This window comes from Acanthopagrus latus, chromosome 21 (genome assembly GCF_904848185.1).
Source record: "Acanthopagrus latus isolate v.2019 chromosome 21, fAcaLat1.1, whole genome shotgun sequence".
Taxonomy (NCBI): domain Eukaryota; kingdom Metazoa; phylum Chordata; class Actinopteri; order Spariformes; family Sparidae; genus Acanthopagrus; species Acanthopagrus latus.
In genome coordinates this window covers 13,367,714-13,391,344 of record NC_051059.1, presented here as the reverse complement: position 1 = coordinate 13,391,344, position 23,631 = coordinate 13,367,714, and the positions used below count along the sequence as shown (strand labels likewise).

General features: G+C 39.9%; 2 long non-coding RNA genes across 2 annotated transcripts in view; both read right to left on the bottom strand.

Moving 5' to 3' along the window:
- LOC119010916 overlaps positions 1 to 23,631 on the bottom strand; it is a 46,634-nt gene that overhangs the window by 1,111 nt on the left and 21,892 nt on the right. The window lies entirely within an intron of this gene.
- Positions 13,802 to 19,578, bottom strand: LOC119010915. Its single transcript, XR_005072080.1, has 4 exons — positions 19,211 to 19,578; positions 18,004 to 18,498; positions 17,741 to 17,783; positions 13,802 to 16,617 (listed from the first exon to the last, which is right to left on the bottom strand). It is a non-coding gene; the product is annotated as an uncharacterized LOC119010915 (long non-coding RNA).

The following is a 23,631-nucleotide window of genomic DNA, read 5'->3' as shown; positions in this document are numbered from 1 at the left end:
ATCACGGACAGGATCCAAATTGAACTGCCTTTCAGAACTAGGGCTTCGTTTGAGATTAATCTGCTGGTTATTGTCACAATTAAATAATAATCCATTTAGTCCATAAATGCAATACATACTCATTGCAAATGTGCTTTAAAGTCCAAAACCAAAAGACCCTTCGTTTATCATAACAAGTTACAAAGAAAAGTAACATTTCTTTACAAACAAGAAGCTGAAAACAGCAGATGTTTGACTTGTAATTTTTTCCTTGAAAATGACTAAAAAACATGCCTAAACCACAGTATTAGTAGAATATATATTTTGTGGTATATACTGTATGTATTTGTATAATGAGCAGTTATGAGAATGACAGCTACACATTAACTATTACCTATTTCACCATGAGTAAAGAATAAACTGACCCCTGTCGTGTCAGAGAGGAGGATGTATTTAACGCTGCGTCTACTGTTGCTGTCATGAGACGAGCCCTTCCAAGGATCACAGGCGCCGTAGAAACAGTCGGTCTGAGAGTGGATTATATTCGGTGGAGCAACAGTCTCTCTCTCTCTCTCTCTCTCTCTCTCTCTCTCTCTCTGTCCCTCGCATTTCCTCTCTTAATCCAATCATGTCCCAATTACAAAAAAACCCAAGATGAAGTCAAGTGAAAGACAGAAGAAGAACACTCCAAATGTAAACTTAGCTTTCTGGCACCACTTTTGATGGATGAGTTTGTGACCTTTATATTTTGCGTATTTAGAAGAATCCCAGAGGAAGGCGTGCAGGCAAGCCAAGAAAATTTAATCAGGGCTTTGTGAAGTACACGGTAAATATCATATATATCCTCTGTGTGCCTCTGACCTGCAGACAGCCTCTCCCAAAAGAGAGGAAGAAAAGTCCCATACGCAGGGACCAGCTAATCATAAAATTGCTAAATAAACTGAATCCTATACAGTAACAGCGTTTGAATTTCCAGATGGCTACATGGCGACACCCCCTGAGGGAAGACAAACCTTTTTTTTTTCCATCAAGGATGCTGAGATGGTTTACGACATTGTTGTCTTAACTGCAACTCTAAACCATTAACTCCTAATCAATTTCGTTTTTTTTTTAAAGGAAAAGTTATATTGCTTTTTTTAGAAGGAAAGGTGCCCTGAATGAAAAATCATTTTCGTTTATAGGACGCCATTTGGATTGTTTCTTAATGCCTCAGTCCTAGTAAATGTTGCTTGACATAATAACTGAGAATTGATTTAGATTTGTTTATAGTGGCCATTCCTGCTCCGGGCAAAATGATTTCCCAATCTAGGTGTTTATCTTCGTACGTACTGTACAACTGTCCGAAAATTTGTGCGACAGCCTCATGTAACGTCCCAATGTTGGTAGCAGTGATTGTCACGCTCAACATGACAGACTTTTCATTTGTCTACAGTAGTTTACCCAAAGCCTTAAAATCTGTCGCTACAGAGGAAAAATTGAGTGGAAAGCGTATAGTTTTTTTTTTTTTCAATCCAGTAAGTGCGACATCCTTATTCCACTAAAAGGGGACACAGGTACGAGATTCGGTGGCTGATTGGGAGTTTGACACATGAGGCCGGGTTTATGTGTGCTTAGATTTCAGCTACTCAAACACTCCGCTAAGGAAAGGGGGATGACTGTTGTTTTAGTTAAATATTAAAACACTCAATGAGTCTCCCCTTGTGCTTAAACTCAGACTTGACTTTTTAAATATTTAACCAAAACAATAACCATTCCCTAACCTTAATAATTTAGTGCTCGTGGTTGTATAAGTGTGAGTGTTAAGAGGTGGCTCTTGTAGGTGGAACAAATGGAATACATTCATTGTTCATTTAAAGAAAAAAAAAAAGGTTTGCATTATGTTCATTACATAACGTACTTGCTGATGCAAATTAGTCACATTTGAGGCAGGGCTGTACGGAGGGTGTGATGAAAACACGGCTTAAGTTATTTCAGACATTTGCTGCATTTAATTGAAACCAACTGAATTTTGAATGATTTACTTGTCATTTTATAACACAGGGTTGTACAACAAAATGCAATTTGTAGTAGCTTTAAGTTACAGAAACATCTCCACCTCTGGTCATTGTGGCTAGGGTGGGTTTTGTCTCGTAAGTATCCTTTGGGATTCCACGCAGACGCTTCACCGATATCACTTCTGCTCGGTAGATGGGTGCCGCTGATGTTCTAGGCGGTTTTAATCACCTACTGTTGAGCCTCCCTGTCCCAGGCAGTGCACAAACCATGCCAGACTGTGACGTTTCTGGTCAGAATACTTTTTGTTGCTCCTCTGTAAAAAGCTGACAAGAACTTGGCACAGGAATTTAACATTCTGGGGTAGAAATATCTGAATATTTGCATCTTAATTCTCTGCCATGCTATGTTTTGCAAAATGTGTTATACATCTGCCAATTTACAGCAGCACTGTGAGAGAGGTTTGATTATAGTGTACTTAAGTAATATGTCTATATGTAGTGTGTGACTCTTTAAGATGTCTATTTATCTTTGGATCAGTGCCACCAAGGCATATTCATACATAGTTATTGTAGCTGACAAACAGAGCTGCGCTGCTAATTATTCAGTGTGGGAGCACAGTTCTTGAGGTTAATATATTTTGCCAGAACTTGTGAAACACTGTGTCCTTGTTGTACATCAGAGCCATTATTCCTCACAAATTTAGTTGTGAAAGACAGGAAGACTTTGGTTTATGTGCCTGAGGCCTCTTGTTGACCTGAATCATGAAATCATTCTGCTGCAGCAACAATGGCACACTGTGCGCGTGTGTCTGTTTGTGTGTGATGCTTAAAAAGGAGCCTTGGGTAGCAGGAAATGCAGGTCAGTAATTACGGTTTGCTCAGTTGAGCAACACTGTTAATCTGTATGTCACTGTTAATCTGCTGCTGTCTATATATGGATGTTGCTTCATCGCACCTGAAGGCACAACAATTACTCTTTTCCTTTACCTTTAAACTGGGTCATTAAACACAACAGGAAAAGTGTGAATTATTTCTGGAAAAACATACAAATGAGACCGATCCTCACCTGAATGTCACATCTGTGACAGAAGCCTGTCACTTTGATGTACAATTAAAAACAGGCACCTTTGGAAATATATCAGTGGCCAGTTGTGACAATGGCATTAGTGATTAGACTAATTATGAGACTTCATTAGTGTGTGGGACAGCATCGTTCCAGAGCGACACCGGTAATCAGATTTAGAGCTCACATCTCTGACAGTTCACCGTTCACTCACCTACCCTCATCCTGCCCCCTTTTGTCTTTGACATCACCTCTTTAAAGATTCATAAGCTGGGGCAATTTACATAAAAGTTAAAGCGTCTGATTAGTCGTATTACAACCCACTCTGACCGACGTGAGCCCTGCAGGGACTGGAGGATTGGCCAAGGTTACAGCTCTGGCATGTGCTCAACAGCACGCGATGGGACCTACCATGACGCCAGGCATCGGAGAGATTATAAATTTCTTTGAGAGCTGAGCAATTCTACAGTCTCTTTTACGCTTATGCTTTCTCTAATTATTGATACTGCTTAATGACACTATAAGTTGACACTTATCACACAGAATTCATTCCTCAATCGATTCACACAAGGAGCATTTTATGATAATGACACTCAGCTTTTTGCTCGCATAACAGCAAACTGTGTGCATGTTCTGCACAATACACACAAAGCTAATTTGTCCTTTTTGTTGTTGTTGTTGTTGCACTGAAATGAGTGACCATGACGCAATGCTGGGGCAATTTAATTGTTTTCATGCACTAAAAAGGCAAAAAAATATTGAAAATGAAACTATTCATTGCAATTCAATTGGGGTCATCAAGTCAAAATTTGCATTTATATAGCAATATTAAATTGTTACATAGTATTGCTGAATAATGTGCTCATTCATACCACTGCATCATAATTAATGGGGGTTTCCAAGGAAACCTTAGTAACCTAATTGCTCACAGGGTGGTCTCATTATAGCAGCAACACAATGCTTTACACAAGCCTGGCTGACCAGAGCAGAAGCTGAGGGTATTCATTAAAGTCTGCTGTCAGGAAGGCAATCAAAATCAAGAAGTCACAGATTCTACAACAAATCAGGAAATTCCTTTAATCCTCTTTCTGTTTTACAGCTTTATATGTGTCCATTCTCTGTAAATGTCTTGTCATGGCTTCTCACTGTGCGGGCTCTTCGGTCATTTTGGAATAATTTTGCACTTTAAACATGAGATGCTTGCCGATGAATTTTGCAGAGGACCCTCAAGCCCACCTCTGCCCAGGCAACATCCCTGAGGGTGGGCAGAAATGCATCAGGACTTATAATAACTGCCTCTGCTTGTTTCCCCAGACTTGCCAGCAGTACTCCAGACCATGTTCTACAGGGTGTAAGAGAAAGCCTCTGCAGGCCAATACAGACCTCTTTTATAAAAGACAAAGAAATATAGCCCTCTTCCACAGGTAACACCCTGGGGTGTTCGAGCATGCATGTCGTGATAAGGAAAACAGTCATGCTTCACTGTAGGTTACGGGTTTGAGAGGTTTTATCGGGGCAACACAAGATCTTTTTTGTGGGTGATGCAATAAAATTCATACATAAAAATAATACTAGATATAAAAATACCAGAGATGGCTGGATAAAACTTTTATTTCTAACACCTGCTTTAAAAAAGAAGTAAAAATCCCTCTAATATTACATTTTCAAGCCAATGCACTCCAATAGGGGCAACAAAGCTCTAATTGGTCAGTCATCTATTCCATTAGCTGCAGTAATGGAGGCTATTATAGGCGAAGGGGGGCAAAGTGGAAGGGATGGTGCCCACTGCATGAAGGGGCTAGGTGGCACCAATGCAATAGTGTTGACATTTTGTTGTTTGTTTTGCAGGATGGAGCAAGAGGTGAGGAAGGTAGCCATATGGTGGGTATTTATCAGCCGATGGCTGCCAGAGTGATTGAATGTGAGCTGAAGGTGAAGCAGCAGACAGCTGAGAGGGAGAGCAGGGCCTGAGGCCCGGGGTCTGGTACCAGGCTGTTCATCATCTCCCTTAAAGGAAGGTCAACAGTCCAATGAATCACGTTCACCACCAAACTTACAGCTTGTTCTCTGTCAGCTTTACTGCATTCTGCTGCAGTTCTCAGTGTTCAAATGGGACCTAATCCAATCACTGTGTCCCTGCATGAGTTTCTTGAGAGTTGATTGGAAGATACCAAGATGCCAAAGTCTTTTAAATCTAATGATACTATATTTTTAGACGTCATCAGAAATGTCTGCTGACGTCAGTGAAGCAGCGACAGCACAACTTCTGAATTGGTGTTCTGAAAAGCATGTAATGAAACAGACAAGAATCAGAGTAATATCTGATCTTTCCAATACAGACACGGATGATACAGCCCATATGTGGTCCAGAGACAATGGAGCAATTCCAAGAACACACACTACCCATTCTGCTGAGAGCTTGAGTGGGAAAACTGCAAAACCCACAAAGCATTACGTTTGCATCAAAAAGTTCTTGCTCAACCATTTTAACCAAAACCTCACAAAACACATGGGAGGAACATACTCAAGAGGCAGGGAAGCCAGGGATTTGGCCTTGAAATACTGTAGACTATGCAAAATCTGACAAGGGCACTCATGTTCGAAGAAAGTAATCCTCCTCCATGTAAAATTGGAGCATCCTCTCTCTCAGGGAGACACGCCTCTTACAACTTGGTTAAAAAGCTGAAAAATACAGAAGTTAATTCCAATTTTGACTGACTCATCTCATTGTTGAGGACACTGCAGACCCATCTGAGCGTCTCATGGGGTCAGTGTACAAGGTGCACCCAGTTCATACCACAGAGCTAGCTCTTGCAGACTGGCAGTAGGTTTAGATTTAGACTACAAGTGTGAGAGATGAAATAAATGAGAGTGAATGTGTGCAACATCTTTATATATTACCCAGTATTGGGTAAATAAATAAGAAGAAGGAAGAGGAAGGAGAATTACAAGAAGAAAAATGAAACTTAGCTGAGCAGGCAACTTATTTCCAACCAGGTTTCTGATCATGTTAGCTCTTGATATATACGAAGAGACAGAATCAAATGGGTCAGATCCTGTCGACTTAAAGCGATACTGAAACACGGACATTAACGCAGTCTACTTGTCCTGTGGATGAAAATATCCCAGGGAGCCAAAAGCTCGTCAGACACAACTGAACATGACAATTGTTGCCTGTCATCCCCCACTCAGTTTCCTCTCTCTGCCTCCCCGCTCACCACTTGTACACAACCTAATAAAAGTATGAATGTCATGAAAATATTATTCTAAAAACAGGACGCACCGATAGAGAAGAAGCATCACTTTCATTTCGCTGCGTATGACACTATCGCAGTTGCACAGAAGGCTTGTTTCATAGCAGGTGGTAAATACTGCAGCTCCCCTCCCAAGCAGCTCAACCATCAACCCCTGAGGGTACAACAGGAAGACTCACACTTTATAAGTGTACGCACACACACACCACTTTATCTGGCACACCTTGGCGTTTGCTCCTCCAAATTCCTGTGTGACTAAAGCTTAAGCACAAATAATGCAGAGATAAAAATGTGCAGTTACTGTTCAAGTAAATGTTAGAAGCGGCAAAGACGTGTGGTTCAAGTGACCTTGAATGTGTTATGATGGTTGATGTGCCATTTTGCAGCAGTTCATGAACAACCAACAGTGACCAGGAACGGCTGCTCTCCGGACACACAATGAAGTGGACCTAAATTTCTAGCAGCAAGTGCTGTGGGCGAAAAACGCCTTGTTGATTAGAATTGAGGACAGAGAAAAGCAGGACGCCAGGCTGGATTGCACACACAAGCAGGGGGTGGAGGGGTTGTGGACAGGTATGTAAATACTCGCTGTGTACAATACTGGTGTGCAGAGGAGCATCTGCAAACAAACAACTCATCAAGGATTGGACGGATCGACAGATAGCGGGAGATCAATGTTGGCTTCCAGCTAAGAATATGGGGAGAGGTACAGCAGGCACATGAACACTTTCCAAATGAAAGGTGGGAGAAGCCTCCTTGGCCCGATAATTACAGTAAATATTGTAAATACTGATCGCTGGGTCAACACGTAGAGCTAACAAGACAAATCTACACACCCACTAGGTCTGAGCAGAGTAGAAGTAACAGGATCTGGAAGCTAAGTCACAGTACTGTTCAGTGTAGTCTTGTAGACTTCAAGTTAAAAACAGGCTGCTCTAAATTTGTACCTGTTATCTCGGTCTAAAGCTAAGGACATCCCAAAACTTCGGCGTCAGCATCTCTGCTACTTTGTCAAAAGAAAATCAAACTCACGACATGAGCCACAAGCAAACATGATTGCTATAAAAAAAAAAAAAAAACCTGAATTCGTACATTTTTAAGGCTGCTCTTCCCACAGCTGGCTGTCAGGTTTTGTGAGGTGGAGGTTCCCAAGGCACATGAACGCGCTACAGCACAAGTGTCAGCCACACACACGGAGTCAGCCTGCAGCAAAACTTTCTCAGCCAAATCTGAGAAGTCAGGCAAAAACACAGGTACTGTATGGTGCCTGAACATTATTATAAAAGATGCAAAAGGGGAAGGAGAGGAAGCAGTGAATTATTTCTGTAGAGAAGAGCTGAGCAGTAACAGGAGGAGCAAAGGAAAGCTACATGCTATATATACACATATGTAAGTGACATATTCAGCTCTGCTCATACAGGGGAAAATACATTGTGTCCCTTCATAAATCTGTGATTTGTGTTGGTACAGAAGATTCTGTTTTGAGAAATAAATGTGATGTCCACAGTGGATAATTGGATTTGGTGATTGGCTTTCTATGATCGGCTTCTGGTGAGGGTTTTTTCAAAAAATAAATCTTCTTCCTTTTTCTGGGCACTCACGTAGACATGAGTGTGCACACAAATTTAACATTTTGCGACTACTCCATGTGGCTGCACTCACACCACTAGATAATTAATCAATTAGTCAACTGACAAAAAAATAAATCAACATCAATTTTGATAACTGGTTAATTAAATCCTTGATTAGGCACAAAGTACTGAAAAACGGATCGCTCCAGCTTTGAAAATGTGATGATTTGTTGCTTTTCTCTGTTTCTGTCTTTAATATTTTTGGACTGTTAGTCGGACAAAACAAGTAATATGAAGACATCAGCGGGGGCTAAACTGTAAGGGGCTATTTCTAGAATTTAGAAAATTAGATAATTGTCAAAAATATACAACAAATATCCATAGATAAATCAATAATTTACAATGTGTAATACATAGTTGCAGCGACACATAAAGTACACTGAAACATTATATTATCAAATCATACATTTAACATATGCTGCACCATGTCAGTTTGTGTTCTCTACCATGAGATTACAATAGCTTTGAAGGTTAATTCTGTAAGATAGCTGATTAAAGTCGTTGCCAGTTTGTTGCACTACTTAACATTACTAGATTGATTGATACACAATAATAATACTGTTTTTAAGGAAAACAAATATTTTTTTATGCTGCAACTTTATACAAGCTCTGTAATAAGCAATATTTTTTGAAAATAATTTTCTCTATAAAAATGTTGACCTTTAAGTGTCATTTGCAAAGTATTTGACAACCTGGGAATGAGACTCAACAATCAACCACTTTTCTCCAGAATCGTCTTTAACAGCTGAACATAACACTGACTGCAGATCAGTTCCCATATCTCATCCCCAAAAGTACACCTTTAATTTGTCACAAAATTGGATGTTAACACCAAAAAAGTGATGTCAGAGTAGACCAGGATCTCTCTGCAGTGTTTTCAGCACTTTGCTGACTCAATGAATTGAAGAATTTAAACAGTTTTGGTGGCAGAAGGATCCTATTCGGTGCTGGTTAGGTGTCCTCAATAAAAAGGCTATGGAGTGTGAAATGTTTTGTGCTTTCTGCCTAAATACTTAGCTATGTTCAAGGGATCAGTGCTTTGTTCCAAAGGAAGGAAATTACTCTCTCCACTCTGTTGGATATATGCAAAGTCCCTGTCTCTCTTTCTCTCTCGCACACAGCGACACTGGCAGGTTATTGATTCCCAACCTCCCATTGTGTGCCATAGTGAAACTGACACCTAACTCACAGCAAAGATTATGCAGAAGTCGCTGCAAATGGTGAGGGAAAGGGAGGGATAAGAGAGAGCGAGAGAGACAACAGCAAGCTCCTCTTCTCTGTCCGACCCTCCTCTCCTGATTACACTGGAACACGGTAAATGATTGTAAAGATCTTTTCCACACATGTATTACGGGATACGAAGGTTTTTGTAGACAAAAAGCGTAATCACCATCATCCTTAAAATGGCACCTACAGTACTAATTCCTCTTTTAAACATCCAGAATATGTGAATATGCAAACACTTTTCATTAATTAAACTGCTGGACACAAGCAGCTCCTACTCCTACTACTCTGTTAAGTCCATTCTAACTGTGCCAAAATGTCTTCTTAGTGATGTTATAGAGAACAATTAACCAGTCACTCAAATATCCATGTATTTCCCAACTACTGAATCTGATTTAAAATAATTCTAGAGAACTATATATTTCTTTCACTTTGTCAGTGTTGTTGGACCAAACTCTGTGTAAAATATGCAGAGCAAGACTGATGAACTGGCAATGTTGATACATCAACTGATATTAGTCGGCGCATATGTCGGATGATAATTAACAAGAAATGTCAGTGTACAGAAATGCTAAATAATTGATTGAGGTAGTGAAGAAACAGTGTCATCATTACATAATTTGTCTATGAGAGAGAGCTTACAGTTGCAAAATGTCTTGCTCAGTACTCAAGTAGGTCACAAGGCTTTTAAAAAATAGAAAAACATTTAGTGATCATATTGTCTTTTCTAATATTGTCTGATATATCACTATTGAACTCTTGTATTTATACACTTAATTGTTGTTATCTGTGTGTTTTCATTTCTTCATTTCTAATTCTTAATTGGTTTGGTTCAGTTACTTTATTATCACCCACATAGAAACTCTTTCAGGGAAATTCAGTCATTTGGCATGACAATACAACACAGGGTAAACAGATATGACACAACAAATCGCAAATTAAAACCATCAGTTTTGCTCAGATCCCTCAAAAATGACAGAATTCGAAACATGAAGCTTCAGTGGTCACAGTTAACATGGGTTATATGACAACATTTCAAAATCCCTCAGTTTGTAGTCAAAAACCAATCTGAGTGCAGTGCGAAACTAAAATCAAATAATGTGCACCGACCAAACCTGCTGGACAGAACCATAGAAAATTACAGATCAGTTTAAGATTTTAGAAATTATTAGGATTTAAGTATTGTGTTATACATGACTGTTTTCTTCTGTTTTTGAGAAGGCTGGGTGCTGAAACCTGCAGCCAAAAACAGTGCAGGTCGCCAAAGAGCAGCACCCCAAAGTCAGGGTCTTGTCAAATTATATATTTATTACATAATTCCCTTGTATTTATCTTACTGTGTTCCTCTTTCCTTCCACAACTTCTCTTCAAAGGCCAACATTTCTGCCCTAAGTCAAAAAAGCAAACAGAGAACTGTCAATATTTACTGACCTGCTTATTATGAGATCTCACTGTTCGGTCTGAGAGTGGTTGTGCTACCGAGATAAGAGAGGAGAACTCTATCATATAAGAAAGGCTATAACAAAACTGAGACCAGAAAAAGGTGAAATGAACTGGACAAACACTCAGTCAGTCTGGGTGAAGTCATACACGCGAGCTTTACACTGACAGCGAGCCTATACACTTGCTTGCATGCACTGTAACATGCATCATCCGTGTATAAGGCAGTGGCTATGGACTACAACAAACATAATAGGGTATATCTTAGCAAAAACAACAACAAAAAAAATCTTGGAGGAATTCTCTGTGCTCCTGTGCCAGGAAAATGTCAGGTATACAGCAGATATCTTACCATGCCACACATTCTTTCACTCAGTTGAATAAGCACGGAGACGTGTAGCGTTGACAGCATGCATAGTTAAGTTGCAGTCGGAACGACGCGCTTGACAGCACGTATGGTATATTCACACAGGGCATGCACGCTTCCACATGTCTGCCTGCTTTCTTAATGTGTGGATCGGCCGAGACCAGCATATCTGAGCAATGACGAACTTAAGAGGACACTGCATAGCAGCTTTTTCATGTAAGCCCGCCATTGTTTGCAAGAAAAGCACTCTTGCTTGAGAGCATCTAAATAGCACATGCAGTCACAGTATGTATAGGAAAAGAAGGGCTGGTAAAAAGGCAGTACAGAAGTAATTCAGCTATTACATCAGCCTGCTTATAAAAAGCATAGCCTAAAAAATAAAGCTAGGCATCTTTTGGTTCAAGAGCAGGGCAGGCTTATAGGAAGAATGTGAAGAAATTGATTCTAAAATGAAATACTGAAATTTTAGAAAACCTTGGCATGAAGGGAAATCACATTTTGAGGTACTGATGAAGCACAAAACCTTCTTAGTTTAAAGAATAGTAAATGTGATGGTAAAATCTGGACTTACTGTATATCACATATCCTTTTTTCCCCTCACAAAACATTGTGTTGTAAAGTGACAGAATTTCAATTGGCTGTTGTGCTATGTAGTAAGACTGGGTCGGACTTGAATAGGAACAGCCAGTGCCCAAAAAGAATCATTTCCCTCATTTAATTCTACATGTGTGGGTGGATCTGATGATTCTCAGTCCAAGCATTCACATTCCTGTCTGTCTGAAACACTGCCTCGGGTGTATGCCTACAATTCTCCAGCACACATAGGGTTGGTATGGGAACTCACAGAGCACAGAGATAGTGTAGAGAACTGGAGCCCACCACTGAAACCAGTGAAAAAATGGAACTGGACTGCAGGTGAGACATTGCCCCCTAGTGGTTTGTTTGCCTAAAGCAGGGACTTGGAGGCTGAGTGACAGTGAGGCTGAAAAGCAGATTCACTGGACAGCCTTATTAAGCAAAGCATCAAAGTGTAGATCCTCTGCATGAATCACCTTATGAATTGTTAAGAAAAAAAATAATAATCTGAATTTGTTTCTTTGCTGTTGGCGAACAGAGGCAGGGGTCGACACAAGGTAAAATGGTGGGGACATGAAACATGCTCGATCATCCAAAAAAGGAGGAAATTAAATATATAAAACCATACGCTGGAGGAGTTTGAGGATTTTCTCCTTCTGTGCTGGCCGAGGGTGTGCAGCTGTTCAGGTACTGTGCCAGCAACACGCCAAGGTTGACTTACTTCCAGGAGCTGCTGTGCAGAATCGTCCACAGCCTGAGGAGTCACCGCTGCTGAGGCTGACTGACGCACTGTGCTGATTTCTTCATGAAATCCTAATAATATTTTAAAGACATCACTCTAGTCCTGTGATATTAAAGATAATGCAGTGCTCTGAGGGTATGTTTTTCATCCTAAAGTTCTTTCTATCTTGAATATGTGACAGGAATCTAACAATCAAAACATCAGGGTCAAAGAAATACAAAAACAGAGCTCAGTGGGTATTTGCAGGGGAGGAATGAAGACAAAACAAATGTTGTCATATAAATTGAGAAAAACAACATGAAGCAAAATGACAACAGCAGATAAAATAAACAACAACTCCTGTTGTGATCAAAAACAGAAGAAAACTATCAATTTCGCTCTAGTGCCCCTATTGTATATTGGACCAAAAAACCCTCTAAAAAACAACTACCATCCGATTACTGCCTTCAGTGGGACAGAGTCCCGCATTAATTTTTTGGGTCATAACTTTGGAGGAATCAGGGATTTTTATTGACCAGCTGCAACGGAAACATGACACCTGGGTCAACAAGCAAATGTTTGCCCCTTTTCTGGTACAATGATATGATGACGAGAACATCTCCCTTGAAGCAACACATCGTTCAGTCAGCACTGAGTTGAAAAGAGAGACCGGCCTCCATGTCAGTCCCTGATCGGTGCTGCACCACTCTAGGCAGAGATGAGGATTAAGCAAGATAACTTGCTCCTTAGCTACTCCCATCTTCAGTGACGTGTCTAATTCAAAATGTTCAAAAGTCTTTTTTTCTAACATGTCTTCTGGATGACCCGTATTTACATTTATTGTTAGGCAGCTACCTCTAGTGGCCATTTTATTAATATCACAGCACAGAAGGAAGTAAAAAGGGTGTCAAGTCTGCACAGGGAGGAGGTTGGGGACGGACAGTCAGGTTAAACAAGCTCAGGACTTTCACTCAAGTGGTATCACATACTTAACACAAATGAAGTTAAAAATACAGCATTTGAATATTTGTATGTGAAATAACATTAGTGATGTAGTCATTTTAAATCAAACCATGCGATTTTAATAATCTTAACCATGTAATGATTTTTTGTTTCCTAAATCAAACACAGCTGTGATGGTTCAACAAAGGTCCAGTACACCTGAGGCTGGTACATTGCAATGGTCATGTTGTTGCAAAGGTGATATATATGTCATCTTGCGATTGAGTGGCAATTTGACCTATTCTGTCATTTAGGTATGAGGATGCATTGGGGACAAACCAGAAAAAAAAGAAAACTTGTCCACTGCATTTTTTTGGTGTTTAGGTTTAGCAACTTAATTGTACATGTTTATTTTGGTGTAAAATGGTTTAATATATACCTCTTAAAACCTTAAAAGCCTAAAATATATTGTAAAATCGTATTATTTAGGAAACATTATATATTTTTTTACCGGCATGGAAATTATATGAACCTACTCTTGGATTTGTTGTTGTTTGTCACTCAAACATGTGCCAGTGTATTTGTCCATCTTCGTTTCTAAAGAGGCAATAACAGTATTAAATGGAAATGGTAAATGCTGACATGCTTGTCAGTTCTAATTAGTGCGCGACAAGAAAAATCGGCCCAGTGTTGCACAGCCCTGCTGATCCATCTATTTTGTTGCTAAGTTACATTTCTCATCATCCGAGCAACAACAAAATTGCAAGTGACAATTGTCGTGATCCCCTGGAACTCTCAGATCAACTGATAATTGGACAGTTCTTCACAAGCAAAGAACAAACGCCATAGTAACATCACCCATAATTGCTCTGTGTCTCACATTGAGTATTCATTAATGCTGCCTGGCCCTGCTGCCACCTTGTTGATTGGCTCACTCTGTCCTGACAAGAACATTGTGATCACAAGAATATTATCCATTCTATACTGAAATCGGCCACACAGACGGTAATTGCAAACACAAGGTCCTTTGAGGTTTCATTGACACACACAAAAACTCAGTCCAATGACGTCAGCAACGCATTGCGCAGCATTTAGTTAATTCCATTGCATCCTCTCTCCTTAAAAACTGTATAAACTTCAAATGAAACAGTTCACAGAAGCCTTTGATGGCAAGAAATGTTGAGGCATCTTCAGTATGGCAGACACAATTGAATAAAAATAGGTTCTTCAGAGTGCTTTAGCTCAATAGCTGTTTGTGTAATGTAGCATGAATAGTACAAATTGCTACAGAGGCCTGTCTCTTATCCTCTCTGTATTCGGCTGGTGCTCCTCTGAGCAGTCAAGGTCCTTTCCAACACATATTCTCTTAGATGGTAAACAACCTCTCGCATGTCCTCCGCTCATTCTTGCGATAATCCACCTTGCATTTGTCTTCAAAATGGCTGTTTTTTTTGTCAAACGTCTGCAACAGCAGAGCCAATTAACCTTTTTTCTGAGCTCAAATACATGTCGGCTTAGGACAGGGGAGACATATTTTGAGTGATTTGCAAAGAAATGGTTTGAAACGTCACAGTTTTGTGAAAAAGTGAGTGTGAATAATGCGTGAAGAATGCTGTTCATCTGACAGAAACATGTAGCCAGACAAGATAGAGGGACTGAGTGGGAGGCGAAGGTGAAGATACTTTCATTGTAATGTCGCACCCAGGTGAGTGGTTACACTGGCATGCTGCAACAAGTGTAGATAGTGATAGATGGCTTAAATGCGCTGTTCTTCGCTTAGTGATTTCAACACTTTCAATCCCAGCAAAAAAGCATCAAGTTTTCATGGAGGTAAAAGACCAAAGCCTATACTAGCCTTCCTCATGTAGCCGGCTGGAAAATGTCTTGTGCTTTCACGAATGAAAATATCCATTGGTTTAAGATCCGGATCCAGTCTTAAAGCTCCTAATCTGCTTGCACACTCATTAGGGCAATCCTGATAACACATATATTTAGGATTTAAAATCTGGAGGATTACATCAGTACTTCCTGAACAGGACTATGATAGCAAAGAAAAGAAAAAAATCCCCTGCAAGGCAACAATAAACATTTCAGCCTTGGAGGCTATATGTTGGCTAGCAAACTGTCAAAATCAAATCTTTTTTGCTTTTTTTGGAAATTGTTTTCAATATTTTAAATTCTAGTAGTGTATTCTTGCTACTGGGATGGTCTTAATGCTGAGCCCTAAACAAATGCACTTTATACTATTGCTATGTACTTGGAAGTACCTTATACATTATAGAGCAGGTACTTGAGGCTGACTGGAAAAGACGGGGTAGGGAAATTGGAAAGCACTGACGACAACAAAAACATTGTTGGTTTTGGCCCTTTCAGGGGATTTGTTGACAATAAGAAAAATACAGAATAACACCAACCTTATCACTTAACATATGCAATGTGAAAACGTTATCTGCAATAATCTGCCGCTCCTCAGTTAAAATGTAATCATAGATAAAGACGCATTTTAAATTCCCCCAGGAAAAGTTGCTTAGGCTGCTCACTCTTTTGCAGCTATACCTTCAATTACAACCACACAGACACTTTCATAATGTATACTTCTATCTGCCAGCCCACCCGAGAGTCTGTTTTGAGTGTTACTCTCTACAGAAAAAGCATCAAGAGTGATCGCACAGCACAGAGATGTTGTGTATCAGAGGAAAAAAACCCAAAGCGTACAACAACATAACAGCAATCCTATAAGATCCACTGGAATTACAATATGTGCTCCCTGCTGGGTAAAACAGCATCCGTCTCCAGTTGATACAAACCTGCCGCTGTGAAAAATATGCGGGGACAGGAAAAACAATCCAATTTGTGTGGGTTGTTAAGGATAACCTCTAATTTGGTGTTTCCTTCAATATATCAAACAATAAAATGTAAATGAAAAAAAGAGAGAATAATAAACGGAGCATGATAAGCAGGGGGAATTGCTGATAAAGAGAAAAATGTAACAGAGACTAATGTGCTTGGAAGCTGGCCAATTATTTAGTACACCGTCATCTCATATCTTCGGAAAGACCATTTGCTGTTTTGATTGATGCGTGAGAACCTCCCGCCAGAGTTTACGCTAAATGTTGAAGGAGAGAGGAATGTAATCGGTGTAATAGGGCAGCAGCTGGACAAAAGTATGATTCACAATTCCTAGCTCCTCCTGGCAGCCCAGGCCTGATGGACTGCTGATGAGTGGTGGATGTTGTGGCGGATGAGTGGAGGACAGAGAGAACCCGCTGAGAGGTCAATAGTTCTGCGCTGACCTGTGAAGAACTCCATTATACCTCGATCACATCTCTGACTCCCTCCTTTTTCCAACTGGTGCAGCCAGCCAATACTGAGCAGTAACAATATCATTGTTGCAAACTGCACTAGAGTCCTGATTCAATCACAGCCCTGTACAGAAATATATCACACAGTCGTCTCTTGCTTTCAGCAAAAGTTTGCAAGCACTTTGGCTGCAATATAGGTTGCAATTTGATGACATTTCAGTCAATACTACGCCCTTCTATTTGATCCCCAAAACCTGCGATCACTACAAAAACATAATGCTTCAAGTCTTCTGAAAGCACGTCTACACTTTTGAAAGGTTGATTTATATGATCTGTTACAAACAAGCAAATGGCTGCCCCCTCACTTTCACTGAAACAAAAAAAAAAGGGAGAGAACAGAGCTGATTGAATTCCCTTACATAACACCTTTGTCTGTTGTTGAGAGGAGCAATCTGTTATTACTGAGGCTACGCTTTGTCACTGCCATTACAGCCAAACAATTACATGCCTGAATGTATTCACTTTGCCCTTACACACACCCACTGCAATTCTTTATGCTCTTACAACCTACTGAAACGCTTTGCATATGATGCAGCTGCTAAGTTGCATATTCTATTTAGAAGCTGGAAGACCGTAAAAAAAACCTGCAGGAACTACATGATAAGTGACAAGTAGCTGCGATTACTTCTAGGGTTTAGGGTGGGTACCGACACTAGGGGAGTGATGGAAGAAGTGTTTACATGTAGACCAGAGCAATCACAATGCTACAATGTAAAAAAAAATACACCATTACAAGGTACAGTCCTGTATTAAAATTTAAAAGTGAGAGCAACATTTTCTCAGCAAAATATACATCTGTTAGAAGTTAAAAGTACCCTTCATACAGAGAGCTACTTTAGGTACTGCTGGGTAATTCAATCTACAGCAGAGCTCTGTGTTCCCTAAAAGGCTATATCTTTTCTATGAACTTTTCAATCTGAAATGTAACTAGAACCAATAGCTGTGAAGTAAGTGAGGAAAAGGCATGATTTACATACATTACATATTTTACATTAAAATACTCAACTACAGCTCAAGAAAGATTGTAATTCAGTGACTGCCTGTGTGACCTTTCTTTAGATTGCAACGTTCTTCAGTTTCAACTTTCAATTTATCCTGTGGCAAAGCTTTGCTTTATGGTCTGGTTAGATTTAGGCACAAAAGAACTTGAGTAGGGTTAGGAAAAGATACGTTTTGGCTTGTCATACCTGCTTAGGTCACCACAAAAACGGCTTGAGTGGTCCTAGCTTCCTATTACATATATAGTATAAAAATATTAGGTTTTTGGAAATCATCACAAGGTCTCCTTTATAGCAACATTATGCAGAAATTGGCATTTTGTGCAATATGCCCCCCCCACACACACACACATATTTACAAGTGTAAATACAAGTTCCAGGTCTGTAACAATTTGTGCTACCTTCAAACAAAACCTATTACATAATAACAATGTCATATCTTGAAAACATACCTGATGTTGCTTGAAAAATGTCCGTGTGTACTATGTGGTAACACTTTGGTTCCTTTCAAAAATATCTAGCGGTTTCATCCTCACAGATGTTGCAATGCATTCTTGAACTGAAGTCATCAGCTTAGAGGCCTTCTCAGTTTAACCGTAAAGGACTGTGGTGAAGCTGAGAAGGTGTTCATCAACATGTTCATACATCTTAAACACACGGCTGACATATAGGGACGACCATTCACGCTCACATTCACATCTGCAGACAATTTAGAATAACCAATTGACCTAACATTTTTGCATGCCTTTGGATTGTGGGAGGAACTGTGTGGAGTGGTGCAACAGCACTAACCACTGCGCCGCTGTGCTGTCCAATACAAACCCTTAAGTATAACTCTGTGGTATCACGATACCGTTCAACAGAAGGACAGGGAAGTCCCCAGGTCACTACCACCAATCTTGTTGTTGTTTTCAGACTGAGTCACATGATAGGAGACAATGGACAGTCTGTCCTACAACAGTTCCTGCTTACTTAAATTATCAAGAACAATAACACAGACTCCTCTTGGCAATAAAGGGCATATACAACACAGGGCAATTTTTCAATATCCCTAACAGCGAATACAAATCGCCAGTCACCACAATTATCTCTTTCTGGACCTTTATGAATAGGAAATTACAAACAGTAAACTGATCCAGAGATGTCTGTGCGGCTACATGGCATGTGAGAGAAGAGTGATTCATGGTGTTATATTTGGTTGTAGGGAGATGAGCCCATAGTAATGAATAAGCCTTAAGGAGGGCTTGGCCCCCATCATTAATCTTACAAAACTGGGCTACAGAGAAACGCAGAGTCACTCTATTACCACAAAAGAAGACATCCATTCTGTTACGCTTTGTTGAACCCACCGAAATTCACAGATTGCTTCAAAGCAATTATACGATTCCAGTGTGCCATTATATGGTCCTCTAGGAGCAAATGAGAAAGCACAACTAACTTAAAAAACATGAGGGATGGATAACAGGTAGAGGACATATCTGATTCAATTAGGATTCAGAGCATTTTCCCTCTGAGGTGAAGGAAAAAGTAATGAAAATCTGGACCAGAGTTAATGGTGGCACCACTGAAAATGTTTGACTAAGCTGTTAGAGCTGCCAAAGCAATGCTGCTTATGGTTTATGTCACAGGGCGATTGATACCCCCCCCATCATTACACACCTAAGCTCCTTTTGATGAAATAGCTATCTTGGAAAATGTGTCTTCTTCTTCCTGACACACTGTGTGGGCTTTTTCAAGTCTTCTCACTCTGAGCATGATGAGAAAACAGAGACAAGACGATGGCAACCATGAGACAGGAGCATCAGTCGCGTGTTTCCTCCCCATTCGTCTCCGGTGAGCTAGGCCGAAAACTTTGAAAAACTTCTGAGGGATTCTCGAGGTGCTGCAGCGTAGGTCTCAGTTTTCAGGAAAGCCTGGATTTCTTGCATAATTCCTGATCCACTCAGCCAGCTGTTGTCAGTTTTTCAATTCAGTCATTTCATTTTTTCTGTCTGGGATGCAATCCTGTGATAGGTCTTTCACTGTGAAGCTCTGTAACATTCCTGTGGTTTGATTTGAGGAAATCAAAGTGTTGGAGAATGTTACTTTTCAAATGTAAAATAGAACATCTGACACTTCCTTGTGGCGATCACAGGCCTAATTGGATGCTTTCTCCTGTGAAATATGCCTGTCAAACACAATTTCATCCTGGGCCACATCAACACTACAGCTGCCCTCAAAGGGACAGTTGTTGTTATATACATTATACATTATATACTGGCTTCTGCATTTGATTAACACTGATTTTAGTAATATTTTAATAATAAATAACTGGCTCTGAAAGTAGAAGTCGGGGAGAAAACGATTGCCAGCAGACAAGTGTAAAACAGTTCACACACTTTAAACAATCAATGGGGCAATTAAAATAGCAACAAGAGGGCTGTTTTTTTTCTCTGCTGCACTTTTTCTTCCGGTAACTTATGCAAACATCTTCAGTTGAGAATGGGTTGCCTTTAGTTCTTGGACTTTTGTTGCTTTTCTTGGAGGCTACAGTTTGGATACTTTGCTCTGTGTTTGGTGCCAGTGTGCCACTGTAAATGATATGCCTTTGGTGTGGAGCATGAATGAACATGTATTTGCTTTCCTATTTCTTATTAAATTGCCTTTCTTTTCTCAGCAGGTTTGCTTGGCTGCTATTATTAACTTAGCTACAACCACTCGGCTAGAGTGCCACTGCTGGGAATAGAATATACTGACATTTAGCACCTTCAGAGAGCAGATAACAAAATCAGAATGCATTCTGGGACATGTAGTTTACATACACTGTACTTCCATAGTCTAACACAGAATTGTAAAGTGCAAATTGTATTGTTGCAAGCCCTCACGGTACATATAAAATGAGGTGCCTGGCTAGATTCGGCCTATGCTGTTGAGTTTGATTATTGAAACTTACTATAATTATGACTGAAATAAGCTTTTTAGCAGAATCTTACTGCCTCGTGCAGTATTAGATGGCCACTTGGCATGTATCAATTCCAGCTCAGAATAGACATTTTATTTAGCATAACGCACTACTATCTACTACTATCTACCAGTGTTGGGGAAGTTACTTTTTGTTATCGGAAGGTTGCTGGCTTGATTCCCCTGGTGTTCTTAGGCAAGCTATTGAACCTCAAACTGTTCCTCATGTGCTGGTAGCCTTGGACAAAAGCATCTGCTAAATGTCCTGAATGTAAATGTAGGCTATATAGTACCTTTTAAGATTTGCCATAATATGGCTGGTTAAAAAAATGATTCTGCTGGGCTCAGGTACAAACGTCTAGCTGACCAAACTAATATTCCAAGTCAGTGTTTGTTTGAAAGATATGGCTCGGCAGGAGTCTCCAACACATTATATTTCGAAAGGCGTGTATAAATGCTAGCAGGCACGGTGTATCTGATGCACTGAGACATCCACGTTAGTCAACATTTTGTTTTCTCCAATAAATCCTTGAACATTTTCTCTGTAATTACCATTTCAATACACTGGATAATTGCCTGAGTTTAATTCATTCCTAAGTATTCCAGCTTCGGTGCCTTCAGTTTTCATTTTCCCCTCACCAGAGCTACAGTGCATCTGTCACTAGTTTTGTTATAGTCCACTTGGTGAGCACCAGGGACTGACAGTGAATTAGGGTCGAGAGAGACGAGCTCGGGGTGGAAATTGGTACAATTACGTTCATCTTCTTAGAGGATGCCTCAGTGAAAGGTGCTCCGTGGGGAATTAATCACCCCAGTGTTTGAGCATCTTACCTGTTTAATAACCAATTTAATCACTTCCTCCCAAGGTTCAACACTCCTAAAAAGATACGAGTGGTTGATTTTTATTAACACACTGTGCTTCCATTAAAGGCCAATTAGAAGCCATGAATCAGTCGTGTGCTTGTGTGTACGCGTCTGCTGTAATTCATTTGTTGTAAACAAAATGAGATGGGGCTATTGAGAGTAACTCATCAGGGCTCTACCCGGATTAGTATAATTCATTACAAAACCAGACACATATGAATATGGTGCTGCTGCTCATGCTATACATAAGTAGTATCAAAAAAAATCCCCAATCTTGTATTTGTGTGTACTCAGTTGCTGTATCTGCCTCACAAACTATTTATCCTCGGGTGACTTGAAAGGCTTAACATTCAAACCAGGAGCCAAGTTTAAAAAAGAGCCTTTCTCAAGGTCAATGGCACACTTACAACAAGCCTAATTGAGAATTTGATCTAGTCGCTCGAGGGGGTGGACAAAGTGCTGCTGTGAATGTTAAAGATGAGCTATCAGGATTTGATCAGAAGTAATCAAAATTCTGGCCTACTTTTAGGTCACTTCCCTCTTTACCACCAAAGTGTGCAGCAGACATTAAACTGCCAGACTTTCTTAAGCACAGCAAACACTGAGAGAGCTCCTGGTATATCAGCACAGATAGATAGGAATTGAGAAATGCAGTATATGTTCATACATCTGGACAGTGGAACAATAGTTTAACAACATTATTGCTGATAAACTCCTCAGAACCGAGTGGAAATAATAGAATGCTATACACAGTGCAGATGATTTACAGTAAATATAGGATAGTATAATTTGTTTAAAATTCATAAATTAAAAAATAAATATGAGCAAGTCACTTAAGCACACAGTATAACTCCTGCCAATAGGGTAAAAGTATACATAATTTGATGACGTGCTGCTGTCTTCATTGTTAAACAACCACTGATAATTGCTGATAAAAAAAAAAGATGCAAGTCAGGCAGAAATGGTAAAAGACAAGGAAATGTATAATAGTTAGGTTCATGTTTTATTTAGCCCTGTTCATCCACCTCCTTCCTCACTCTGATATTTCATCTGATGTTGATTAAATGTGCTGTTACCTTGAATAAAAGTGTGATTTTATCCAGGTTTGAACATTGTTAAAAACATTTGGGCTGTCAGTACACTCAGCAAAATATATAACTCAGAGGTCTAGTCGTCTTTAGGTGATTTAATTCCAACACATCCTCAAAATTAAACGACATATTAGGGAGATTGCCAGCGACTCGCGAGGCGACAATCATCCTCCATTTCAAGAAAAGAATGTTTGGTTTTGAATAACCACATTACTTATGTAACTTCAGTTACCACTCGACATCGCCACTAGACATGAAATGTAAACATGGGTTGTAATAATCTGCTTCAAATAAACAGTTATATCTTTCATCAAATGTTTTCACATTCCAACACTAATAAACCCCATTAATATCACGATTAAGGCATCTAGAGTATTGTACTTGGAGGAAACTTGACCTATTACAAGCGATCATGTACTTTCAACCTCTTTTATATCACACATATGATGAATAGGCATGGTGCAAAGTAAACTAAAGATTAATGTAATTCATCTTTTGTAATACAATGTTACAGCCATGCTGTGCATGATATCCCCTATGGAGGAATGTTCGTGATTGAAGGGCCACGTGAGAGCAGTGATACTGCAGCATAAAGCTCTTGGTGAAAGGCAGCTTGTTTTCTGGGAAACAAACTTTTTGCAGAGAGAATAATGCTGCTGTGTTCTGATTAAAGGCAGACACCATTGAATATTTCATTGCAGCTTCAAACTGAACTTGTGTTGTAAGAGGCTTTGATGTAAACTTGCCGTTTCAACCAGTGGTGGCTTGTTTGACAGGCAGCAGTCACACAGAGAGACGAAAACAGCCCAAAGTTGAGTGGGAAAAAATGTGCCCCCTTTCTACAAGCTGGCAGAGTGGTAATGATTAGCTCTCTAGCAGGATTCTCCTAAGGCAAGTGATTACGACACGCTCTGCAAACTATGACACCTCTTACCTGGAGCCCAAACAAAGACAGCATCCCAAAATATTTCTAGAGCGCTGCTAAGAAGAGTTTGAGCTCAAATGTTGTTTTTCACCGTCTCCCTGAAAGAGTTTGTGTTTATTATTCGGGTGAAGGACTTGGGGGGGAAATTGGTTTTGCTAATGAAAATTACTTCCTGTGAAAACAAATGAACTGTAAATGCCAGCCGTAAGAGTTGCATACCTGTTTTTTATTTTAGCTGGGTGCTTGAGTTGGATGAGAGC